We start from the raw sequence: 12,886 nt of genomic DNA, 5'->3' as shown, positions 1-12,886 counted from the left end.
TTTTCCACAACAGCACCATCTCCACATGGGGACCTATCTGAAACCACACTGAGCTGGTTATTTCTGTGCTGCTTGACAGCTCTGTCATAAAGAACTCCCACAAATGTGACTATCGCGATGGGACTCAGGGCGTCGTAAATAGTTAGACTGTAGTTATTCCCTTGTTATGGGATTGGACATAGCTGAGTAAATTTCCACATTGCAAGAGTGATGTCAGAGTTGGAGCTGGAATGAAACAGCTTCCCCAGGGAGACAGCTTGTTGTGCAGCACAAGTATTCAGTCCCATTGCAGGAATGGGATCAGGGCCCATTGCCTTTGTCGTATTTACTGTGTTCAGGTGTTTTTTCATGTCACATACAGCAATTCAGATCGATTAAAGACTGGAATCTGCTATTCTGCGGGCAGCATGGTGAGGGTGAGGTGGATTATATACTCAACACTTCTGGCTGAGGACTATGCAGATAATACAACCATGTCTTTTACACTGGTGTACAGGGCTGTCCCGTTATTTAAGTTGGCGATATTTATGGAGTCCTCTCCTCCAGTGAGTTGTTTAATAGTCCATCAACATTTATGTCTGGATGTGGCAGCACTGCAGAACTTCAATCTGATCTGTTAGTGTTGGGATCATTTCGCCCTCTGTATCAGATGTTAGTCCTGCTGTTGCGAATATAACCAGTCAAGTGCGGTAGCTTTAATGGATTGTCATCAGGTTTAGGTACACATGGTTCCGACCATATCATGTTCACCCACACTCGTCACCGAGCCATAGATCAGCTTGATGGTAATGGTAGGCTAAGGGATTAACCTGGGGAAAATGTTACAGATTGCAGTTGAATACAATTCTGCTGCTGCTGTGATTCTACCGCACCACATTAATGCCCACTTTGAGCTCCAAGATGTTCAATTCAATTCTACTGGCTGTCCCCCAGTTCACACCAAAACCACTTCATCCATCAGCCATGTACTCAGTGACTTAAACTAGTTTCTGATGTGGTAACACTTCCATTTTCCTATTCTCATTCTGCTCTCCCTGGTGTCACGCCTCCAATTTGTTATTTTACTCAAACCCCTTCACATACTCATCTGAATCTCTTCCATTACCCCCAATGCCATCTCCTGTGTTTTATGAGAATGTGTTCCCCTCTGTTTCTCACCCTGAGCATGATGAAGTGCTCTGCAGGGTCAGCGATGCCAGCCTTATGTAGTTTCAGATCTAGAAATTTGTGCACCTTGCATTATTGGTCACTTCCCAGTGCACGGTGTTCCGTGTTAGGCAAGACGTTTGAGCAGCTTTAACACATGTCTGTGGAACTTGTTCAAAAACAGAAATTGCTGACGAAACTCAGCAGGTCTGGCAGCATCTCGCGCAGTGAAAGCAGAGTTAATCTTTCAGTTCCAGTGAACCTTCTACAAAGCTCCCTTTTTCTCCAGCAATTTTTGCATTTTCATTTCCAGTATACACAGTTATATTTTAACTGAAAATTTGTTCTGAGCCTATTCATTTCTAGAGATGCTCAACAGGTCTGGTATCATCTGCAGAGACAGAGAAACAGAGTTAGCGTTTCAAGTCCAGTATGACACTTCTTCAGAACTGAGAAGGATTGGAAAATGAGCTTTATAATCCATTGACAGATGTGGGGAGTGGGTTGACGGGTAAAACAGGGTGTGGCAAAAGTCAAACATGCTTTTAGTAGTGAAGAACGAGAAGATCATGTGAAATAGCCTAATAATTAAAATGTGAATGGGGAAAAGGGGTTCTCTCTATTGAGTGAACGATAAAGAAGTTACAACCACACAAGGTCATAGGGAGGCCAGGAGGGAGAATGTACGGAAACTACAGAACAGTTATAATGGGGTCAGACTGTGAAGTTGTGAAATTGTACATTAACTCCTACAGGATGTAACGTACGAAAGTGTAAAGGGAGTTGTTACTCGAGCTTGGGTTGTGCTTCCTTGGAACATTGCAGCAGCCCAGGGCCGAAATATTAGCATGAGGTTATTGAAATGGGAAGCAATGAGATGGTGAATGTTATTTCCATGGACAGAGTGGGAGTGTTCCTCAAAGCAATTTCTGTTTGGTCTCGCCGATATAGAGTGACTGCATTGTGAGCAGCAACGATAGGAGACCAGATTGAAAGGTTACAAATGAAATGCTGCTTCACCTGGAAGGTACGTTTGGTTCCTTGGACAGTGAGGAAGGAAGAGGTGAATAAGCAAGTGTTGCAGCTTCTGCAATTGCATGGAAGGTGCCATCGGGGAGTTTGGAAGTGTTCGGGGTAATGGAGGGGACTGAGAGAGAACGGTTCCTGCGAAATACTGACAGTGGACGGGAGGGGAAGATGTGTTTGATGGTACTGTCCTGTTGGAGATAGTGTAAATGGCGTAAGATGATTATGTGAATGTGGATTCTAATGCAGGAGGAAGTGTGGACAAGGAGGAATCTATCATTGTTCTGGGATAGAGGGGACGGATTGAGAGCAACACCGTGGGGGATGGGACAGTGACAGATGGAGGCCCTGTCCACCAGATTTAGGGGATTTCTGGTTTGAAGGAATATGAGGTCACGTTAGATGCAGCTCACAGGAATGTGGCATCATCAAATAGAAATGAAGAAACTTGGAGGATGGAGTCAGCCTCCGCTGATCATGTGTTCAGCCACATGCAGAAGTTCCTCCTGAATGATTGAAAAGAACCAGGCATCTAAATTGAGCATTTCTGCCTCAGATCCCGTCTGAAGCGGAATGTGAAAGTAGACCCAGAGGAAGGTCAGTGACTATACGTGAGTAGACATTCAAGCAGATATCCCAAACCGCTCAGTAATTATTGTTTCTGTTCAAAACGAAGAACTCGGGAAGCAGAAGAACCACCCATGGTTGACAAAAGCTCTCAAGGATACTATTGATGAGCATGAGTGGAGGTCCAGATTTATAATGTTTATTTCAGGGACCATAAGCTGATGTTAGGCATGAATTTCAGCTGTGCTTCCTGATTTACCCTGCAGAAAACACTGCCATTGCTGCACCATCCTCTTCCCTGTTCGTCTCCCCTTCCTGATTCCAGGTTCTTTCTCTCAAATTACAGAGTACATTCTCTCACATTATGGTCCCTAACCACTTCACCTGAAACTCTTTTATCAAGTCTACCTAATCTGCTGTAGCATCAAAATGCGTTTTGTGCTGCCACTTTGCCTCTGGTCCCAGTGTGGCTCGGCCTCTCCATTCATGCTGTTTTACACCTCCCACTCACATCTCACTCCGGAAAGTTTCCTTCTTGGAGTGAACCTTAATGAAAACATCTCTCCCCTTTGCACTGAATTCACACTGTGATCCAAATTTCAAAACGTATACTCAGCCTTCATCTCACTCTGATAAAGGTCGACGCTGACCGTGTGGTACAAGAATTCTCCTTCTTATATGGTTCAGGCCAGAGATGCGCTTTCACTGTAGAGATCATCACACGATTTGGACAAAGCAATTCAGATGTTTGACCTCTTATTGGTACTCGTAAGAGTTTCCTGCTGCCTTAGTTACTGTAAAATGGAGAAAAACAAATCACAGTAGGAAGCTTGGGCTGAATGTTATTTACCTGTCATTTGAATACTTTATCAAATTTGCAGTACTTATCTTTAAATGCTTGTTCGTGAAGTTAGTGTCAGACAGCGTGTAGGATTTTGAGGATAACATTGCAGAAGTTTATTCAATCATTAGAGGTTTGAATAGAGTGAATAGCCAAGGTCTTTTCCACGGATTGGGGGAGTTCAACCATAGAAGGCATAGGTTTAAGGTGAAAGAGGGAAGATTTGAAATGGACGAAGGCTCAATATTTTCACACAGAGGGTGATGTGTGTATATGGAATGAGCTGTTAGAGGAAGAGTGGGAGGTGCAAGTACAGCTACAACATTTAAAACTCATTAGGACAAACATATGAATGGGAAAAGCTTAGAGGCATATGGACAAAATGCAAGCAGATGGGACTAGTTTAGTTTGGAAAACCTGGTCAGCATGGACAAGTTGGACCAAAGGGTCTGTTTGTGAACTATATGACTGTATCAATCTAGAAAGCGAGGAAAAGGGGAGAAAAGACATGATGCAGCAAATTGGCAAGAAATACAAAATCAAGCAGCATGAGCTTTTCCGGGCATATAAAAAAAGTCTAAGATGAGTGTGTGACCTTAGGTGAAACTAAGTAGGAAAGTATACTGAGGATAATTGGAGGGTGTGACTGAAGAATTAGCTACATGGAACAGACAGATAATTTACACCCATGTTTTACATCTTTCCTCACAGGGAAAGGCACAGTAAGTATTTCAATGATATAAACCTAATGATAATAGGAGGGAAGTTCTTGAAACGTCTCGAACAAAAGGAACAAGGATTTTTCTAACAGATAAGACTAAGAGTAGGCAGGTTAGCAGTAATTCATAGCTGGTTTTAAAAGAAATGGTCACAGTCTTGGGATCATGGTGTCCTCTCTAACAGATGTTAGTTCTGCTGTTTGTTAATGTAAGCAGTAAGTGCGGTAGCTTGAATGGGTTGTCATCAGGTTTGGATATACACATGGTTCTGACCGTGGCATGTTCACCCACACTCATCACTGAACCGGAGATCAGCTTTATGGTAATGGTAGACTGAGTGATTATATTGTGGTTGAATACAATTCTACTGCTGCTGATTCTACTACAGCTGCTATGATTTGAAGCATCACATGAATTCCCAGTTTGAGCTGCAATATCTGCAATACAATTCTGCTGCCTGTCCTCATTCGCACGGGGACCCAGTCATCCTTTTCCCCTGTACACAGTACCCTATCCCGGTTTCTGATTTGGGAACGCTTCCATTTTTAAAAATTATCATCCTTTTGGGGTATCTTCATGATGCCATGCCTCCAATTTGTCGCATTCCTCAAAAGCATTTAACATTTTCACCTGAATCTCTTCCCCACCGGTAATGACAACTTCTGTTTAAAGTGAATGTGTTTCCTTCTGTTTCTCTCCATGACCATGATTAAGAGCTTTGTTGTGTCGGTGATGACAGCCGTATGTAGTTTCAGAACAAATGAAATTTGTATACCTTGCATTATCATTCACTTCCTGGTGTATGGCGCTCCATGTTGGGCAGGGCGTGTGAGCAGCTTTGACACACGTTTGAAACTTGTTCAAAAACAGAAAGTGCTGAAGACACTGACAAATCTGGACAGCATCTGTGGAGTGAAAGCAGCGTTAATATTTCGGGTCCTGTGACTGTTCCTCAAAGCACCCAGTCAGTCCAACAATTTTTGTTTTTGTTTCAGATTTCCTGTATCCAATGATCTTTGCTCTGTTGAAAATGTGTTTTGTAACTTTTCATTTTTGAAGGAACTTAGGGGACTGGCAACATCTGCAGAGACAGAGAAACAATGTTAATGTTTCAAGTCCAGTTTAAATCTTCTTCAAACGTGTAAAGGATTGGAAAGTGAGCGCTTTAGTATCTTGGCAGAGGTGGGAAAGAATGTTTGGAGGCCCAGTGTGAAAGACAAATGGGCTTGAAATTGTGGTGAAAGAGACACAGGTATATAATGGGTGTAAATAAATGTGTAAATATTAGAAATTGATTTTCTCTGTAGAATGGAACATAAAGAAGACACGAGCTTAGGGACCCCAGGAGGGAGAGTGTACAGAAAGTGGAGAACAACCACAATGGGTTCAGGCTTTGAATTTATGGAATTGAGTATTGACTCCTACAGACTGTAACGTACCAATGTGTAAAGTGAGGTGTTACTTGAGCTGAGTTGTGCTTCATTGGAACATTGCAGCAACCTGCATTTTCTTAGAATCCCTACAGTGTGAAAACAGGTTCTTCAGTCCAACAGGTTTATACTGACCCTCCAAAGAGTATGCGAACCTATCCCATTCTCTACCATAATACTATACATAGACCCTTGACTATTGCACCTAACATCAACATCCCTGAACACAATCGGTAATTCAACATGGCCAGTTCAACTAACCTGCACAACTTTGAACTGTGGCAGGAAACTAGAACACCCAGAGGAAATCGAACCCAGTTCCCTGATGCTATGAGGCACCAGTGCAAACCACTGAGCCACCGTGCCATCCTGGACCGAAATATTATAAGGTCACAACTCTATACGAACAGAAATGAAGCCATTTGGACCATCACGTCTGCTCCGCCATTCGATCACGACTGTCAGATTTTCAACCCCATTTCCCTGCTTCCTCTCAGTAATCTTTGATCCCCTTGACAATCAAAACTTATCTGTGTCTGTTTTAAATATACTAAATAGAACATAGAACAGTACAGCACAGAACAGGCCTTTTGGGCTACGATGTTGTCCCAAGACTTTATCCTAATATAAAATGTAGTAATTTAACCTACACACCCCTCATCTCACTGCTATCCATGTGCATGTTCAACAGTCGCTTAAATGTCCACAATGACTCTGCTTCCACCACCACAGCTGGCAATGCATTCCATGCTTTCACAACTCTCTGCGTAAAGAACCTACCTCTGACGTCTCCCTTTTACCATCCTCCTAATATCTTCAAACTATGATTTCTCGGACTAGTCAATCCTGCCCTGGGGAAATGTCTCTGGGGATTGACACTATCTATTCCTCTCATTATTTTGTACACCTTGATCAGCTCTCCTCTCTCCTCCTTGTCTCCAGAGAGAAAGATCTAAGCTCGTTCAACCTTTCTTCATAAAGCAAGCCCTCCAATCCAGGCAGCATCCTGGTAAACTTTCTTTGCACCCTCTCCAAAGCCTCTGAGCTTTCCAATAGTAGGACGTGCACAACTGGACACAGTATTACAAGTGCGGTCTCACCAGGACTTGTAGTTCTGCAGCAAAACCTCACGGCTCTTAAACTCGATCCCCCTATTAATGAAAGCCAAAATACCATATGCTTTCTTGACACCCTATCCACTTGGGTGGCAACTTTGAGGGATCTATGCACTTGCGCACTCAGGTCCCTCTGTTCCTGCACACTGCCAAGAATCCTGTCTTTAATGTCATATTCAGGATTCGAATTTGACCTTCCAAAATGCATTACTTTGCTTTTATCTAGGTTGAACTCCATCTGCCATTTCTCAGCCCAGGTCTGCATCCTGTCTATGTCGCGCTGCAGCCTACAGTAGCTATCTATGCTACCGACGTCACCTCCAACCTTTGTGTCATCAGCAATGTTACTAACCCACACCATAACCTCCTCGTCCGAGTCATTTATAAAAACTACAAAGAGCAGAGGCCCAAGAACACAGCCCTGTGTGATCCCTCTCAACACTGTCCTCCAAGCAGAATACTTCCCATCTAAAACCACTGTCTGCCTTCTATCAACCAGCCAATTCTGAATCCAGATCACCAAATCTCCCTGTATCCCATACTTCCTGACTTTATGAATGAACCTTCCATGGGGAACCCTATCAAATACCTTGCTGAAGTCCACATGCACCACATCCACTGCTCGACCGTCATCGACCTGTCTTGTCACCTCCTGAAAGAAATCAATAAGATTTGTGAGGCATTACCTGCCCCTCATGAAGACATGCTGACTGCCTTTAATCACACAATGCTTTGCCAAATAGTCATAAATCCTATCCCTCAGAAGTTTTTCCAAACTTTGCTGCCCGCAGACGTAAGACTGACTGGTTTCTAATTGCCAGGGATTTCCTTATTACCTTTCTTGAAATAAGGAACAACATTTGCGTCCTTTGACTCCTCTTGTCCGACTCCTGTGAAGAGTGAGGAGGGAAATATCCTCACCAGCGGCTTAGCAACCTCCTTTCTTGCTTCCTGGAGCAGTCTACGATAAATCTGGTCTGGCCCTGGCGACATATCTATCTTAATGTTTTCCAAAATAGCGAGCACATCAACTTCATCAATCTTTATCTGGTCAAGACTGATCTGGCCCAGCTCCTCTACGTTTCATTTACAAGTTCACTTTCCTTGGTGAAAATCGAAGCAATACGGGCTACCCGTATCTGCTCAGACTCCACGCATAAGTTCCTACGCAATCCCTGATCGGCCCTACCTTCTCCCTGATTAATCTCTTTAATCCTCACGTATGAAAAACATGTCTTTGGATTCTCCCTTATCCTTCTTGCCAAGCCTTTTTCGTGCCCCATCATGGCTTGCCTCAGTCCTTTTCTGATCTCCTTTCTAGCAAGCCTGCAATCCTATAAAGCTGTGCTAGATCCATCTTACGTTAGCTGCCTGCTACCTTTTTACGAGACGTTCCTCTGTTCTTGTCATCCAAGGTTCCTTAATCTTACCCCTTCTTACATGTCTCAGAGGAGCAATTTGTGTATTACCCGCAACAACTGCTCCCTAAATAGTCTCCACATATCTGCTGTGCCCTTTCTGTGGAACAATTGTTCCCAGTCTGTACTTCCCAACTCCTGTCTGATTGCAGCATAATTTCCTTTTCCACAATTAAATATCTTCCCTGGGAAACTGCTCCTTTCACTCTCGCAGACTATGCTACATGTGAGGCAGTTGTGATCACTTTCACCAAAATGGTCTCCCACCGTGAGTTCGGACACTTGTCCTGGCTCGTTGCCGAACACCAAATCCAAAATAGCCTCTCCCCTTGTTGGTCTGTCTCCATACTGAGCAAGGAAACCCGCTTGAACACACCCGACAAAACTGGCTTCATCCACACCATCTGCACTTAGGAGGTTCCAGTCGATATTGAAAAAATTGAAATCACCCATAACAATCACCCTGCTATGTTTGCATTTTTCCAGAATCTGCCCGCCTATGGGATCTTCAGTCTCTCTACTGTTATTAGGTTGTCTGTAGAAAATCCCCAAATGCGGTGACTGTTCCCTTGCTGTACATAACTTCCACCCATGCTGACTCAGTAGACAAACCTTCCTCAACATCCTTCATTTCTGTCACTGTGACGCACTCTCTGATTAGCAATTCTACACCTCCTTCTCATTTTCCACCCACCCTATTCTTTTTTAGATTAGATTAGATTACTTACAGTGTGGCCCAACAAGTCCACACCAACACTCCATAGAGCAACCCACCCAAAACCATTCCCCTACATTTACCCCTTCATCTAACACTACGGGCAATTTAGAATGGCCAGTTCACCTAATCTGCACATCTTTGGATCATGGGAGGAAACCGGAGCACCCGGAGGAAATCCACATGGAAAGTTTGCAAAATCCACACTGACAGTTCCCTGACGTGGGAATTGAACCCGGTTCTTTGGCGCTGTGAGGCAGCAGTTCTAGCCATTGTACCACCGTGCTGCCCCAAAACATTTTTAAACTTTCTAAACCCTGGAAAATCAAGCAGCCATCCCGGTCCCTGTGAAACCTACGTCTCCGTTATGGCTACAACATCATTGCTCCAAGTACTGATCCATGCTTTAAGTTCGTCACTCTTATTTTAGACATTCCTTGCATTAAAGCAGATGCACTTTAGCCGATCCCTTTGTTTCATCGCGTGAGAAACCTTCCTGATAGATTCAATATACTCTGTCACTGTCCCGTCTGTACCTAACCCCCTCTCAGGCATGTGGTCTTATTCCTACCCCCCTGCCAAACTAGTTTAAACCCGCCAGAATCACACGAGCAAACCTCCCAAACAGGCCATTTGTGCCCCTCCAGTTTAGGTGCAACCCGTCCTTCATGTACAGGTCCCACCTTACCCAGAAGGTAGCCCGATGGTCTAGTTATCTGAAGCCCTCCCTCCTGCACCAGCCTCGCAGCCACGTGTAAAGCTGCATTCGCTGAATGTTCCTCATCCCACTAGCTCGTGGCACTGGTAGCAAACCTGAGATCACTACTCTACTCGTCCTTCTCTTCAGCTTCCAAACTAACTCTCTGTAGTCAATTTTCAGATCCTCGGTCCCTTTCCTGGGTATATCGTTGGTACCAAATAATCTGGTTTCCACAGACTTCTGTGGTAAGGAATTCCACAATGTCACCACTCTCTGGCGAAAGACGTTTCACCTTATCTCCGTTCTAATGGGTTTTCCCATTGCTCGAAGCCTGTGTCCTCCTGCCAGTGCAAACGTCCTCCCAGTTTTGTCTGTATCCAGGTCATTCAGTATTCTGTAAGGTTGAATTGGATCACCCCTGATCCTTCTAATCTCTATCGAGTATAAACCCAGGGTCCTCCAACGTTCCTCATGTGTTAAGTTTTTCAATCCTCGTGAACCTTCTCTTGAAACACACCAAGGCTAATACATCCTTCCTGATGTATGAGGCACAAAATACTGGAAATGTGGTCTGACCAGAGCGTTAGAAAGCCTCAGAATCCCCACCAGTATATCCTACTCCTCTCTAGATGAATGACAACATTGTATCTGCCTTCTTAACTACTGACTCAACCTGCATGTTTACCTAAGGTGAATCCGGCACTTGGAATCCCAGTCACTTTGTTACTCAGATTTATGATTTTTTCCCCATTTAGTAAATAGCCCACGCCTGTATTCTTCATACCAAAGTGCATGACCTCACACTCTCCCACATGGTATTCCATCTGCTACTCTTTCTTTTATTCTGCTAAACTGTCGAAATATTTCTGCAGGCTCCCTGCCTCCTCAATGCTATGTTCCCCTCCAACTATCTTTGCATCATCTGCAAATGTAGTCAGAATGCCTTCTGTCCCACCAATCAGAGCATTAACCGAGAAACTGTAATGTTGTGGTTACAACACTGACTCTTGTGGAACACTGCTAATCACCGGCTGCTATCCTGAGAGGGACAATTTTATCCTCACTATGCCTCCTGCTGAAAGCCAACCTTTTATCCATGCTAGTACTTGGCCTCTGACACCATGGGTCCTTGTCGTACTCTGCAGACTGCTGTGCGATACCATATCAGAGGCCTTTTGGAAGTTCAGATAGATAACTTTCTCTGGTTCAACTTGTCGTTACCTGCTTAAAGAATTCTCATTACCCTGACAGCAATGTAGGTTATTGAAATGGGGAGCAATCAGAAGGAAAGGGTCATAGAACATAGAACATAGAACAATACAGCACAGAACAGGCCCTTCGGCCCACGATGTTGTGCCAAACTTCTATCCTAGATTAAGCACCTATCCATGTACCTATCCAAATGCCGCTTAAAGGTCGCCAATGATTCTGACTCTACCACTCCCACGGGCAGCCCATTCCATGCCCCCACCACTCTCTGTGTAAAGAACCCATCCCTGACATCTCCCCTATACCTTCCACCCTTAACGTAAAATTTATGTCCCCTTGTAACACTCTGTTGTACCCGTGGAAAAAGTTTCTGACTGTCTGCTCTATCTATTCCCCTGATCATCTTATAAACCTCTATCAAGTCACCCCTCATCCTTCGCCGTTCCAATGAGAAAAGGCCGAGAACTCTCAACCTATCCTCGTACGACCTACTCTCCATTCCAGGCAACATCCTGGTAAATCTTCTCTGCACCCTCTCCAAAGCTTCCACATCTTTCCTAAAGTGAGGCGACCAGAACTGCACACAGTACTCCAACTGTGGCCTAACCAAAGTCCTGTACAGCTGCAACATCACCTCACGACTCTTGAATTCAATCCCTCTGCTAATGAACGATAATACACAATAGGCCTTCTTACAAACTTTATCCACCTGAGTGGCAACCTTCAAAGATCTATGTACATAGACCCCAAGATCCCTCTGTTCCTCCACCTGACTGAGAACCCTACCATTAACCCTGTATTCTGCATTCTGATTTGTTCTTCCAAAATGGACAACCTCACACTTGGCAGGGTTGAACTCCATCTGCCACTCCTCAGCCCAGCTCTGCATCATATCTAAGTCCCTCTGCAGCCGACAACAGCCCTCCTCACTGTCCACAACTCCACCTATCTTCGTATCATCTTCAAATTTACTGAACCACCATTCGACTCCCTCATCCAAGTCATTAATAGAAATTACAAACAGCAGAGGACCCAGAACTGATCCCTGCGGAACTCCACTTGTAACTGGGCTCCACTTCGACCGGTTAGCCATTTTTCTATCCAATTGGCCAAATTACCCTCTATCCCATGCCTCCTGACTTTCCGCATAAGCCTACCATGGGAAACATTATCAAATGCCTTACTATAATCCATGTACACTACATCCACTGCTCTACCCTCATCCACATGCTTGGTCACCTCCTCGAAGAATTCAATAAGACTTGTAAGGCAAGACCTACCCTTCACAAATCTATGCTGGCTGTCCCTAATCAAGCAGTGTCTTTCCAGATACTCATAAATCCTATCCCTCAGTACCCTTTCCATTTCTTTGCCTACCACAGAAGTAAGACTAACTGGCCTGTAATTCCCGGGGTTATCCCTATTCCCTTTTTTGAACAGGGGCACAACATTCGCTACTCTCCAGTCCCCTGGTACCACCCCCGTTGACAGTGAAGACGAGAAGATCATTGTCAACGGTACTGCAATTTCCTCTCTTTCTTCCCTCATAATCCTAGGATATATCCCGTCAGGCCCGGGGGACTTGGCTATCCTCAAGTTGTTCAAAATGTCCAACACATCTTCCTTCCTAACAAGTATCTCTTCTAGCTTACCAGTCCGTTTCACACTCTCCTCTTCAACAATACGGTCCCTCTCGTTCGTAAATATTGAAGAGAAGTACTTGTTCAAGACCTCTCCTATCTCTTCCGACTCAATACACAATCTCCCACTTCTGTCCTTGATCGGACCTACCCTCGTTCTCGTCATTCTCATGTTCCCACATACGCATAAAATGCCTTGGGTTTATCCTTGATCCTATCCGCCAAAGATTTTTCATGCCCTCACTTAGCTCTCCTAATCCCTTTCTTCAGGTCATCCTTACAGACAAAGTGGAGATGTTCCTCAAAGCACTTTCTGTTTGGCTCACTAATGTAAAGGAGACTGCACTGTGAGCAGCAATG

The sequence above is a fragment of the Chiloscyllium punctatum genome, chromosome 50, assembly GCF_047496795.1.
Source record: "Chiloscyllium punctatum isolate Juve2018m chromosome 50, sChiPun1.3, whole genome shotgun sequence".
In the NCBI taxonomy this organism is placed as follows: Eukaryota; Metazoa; Chordata; class Chondrichthyes; order Orectolobiformes; family Hemiscylliidae; genus Chiloscyllium; species Chiloscyllium punctatum.
Note: the sequence above shows the minus strand (reverse complement) of the source record.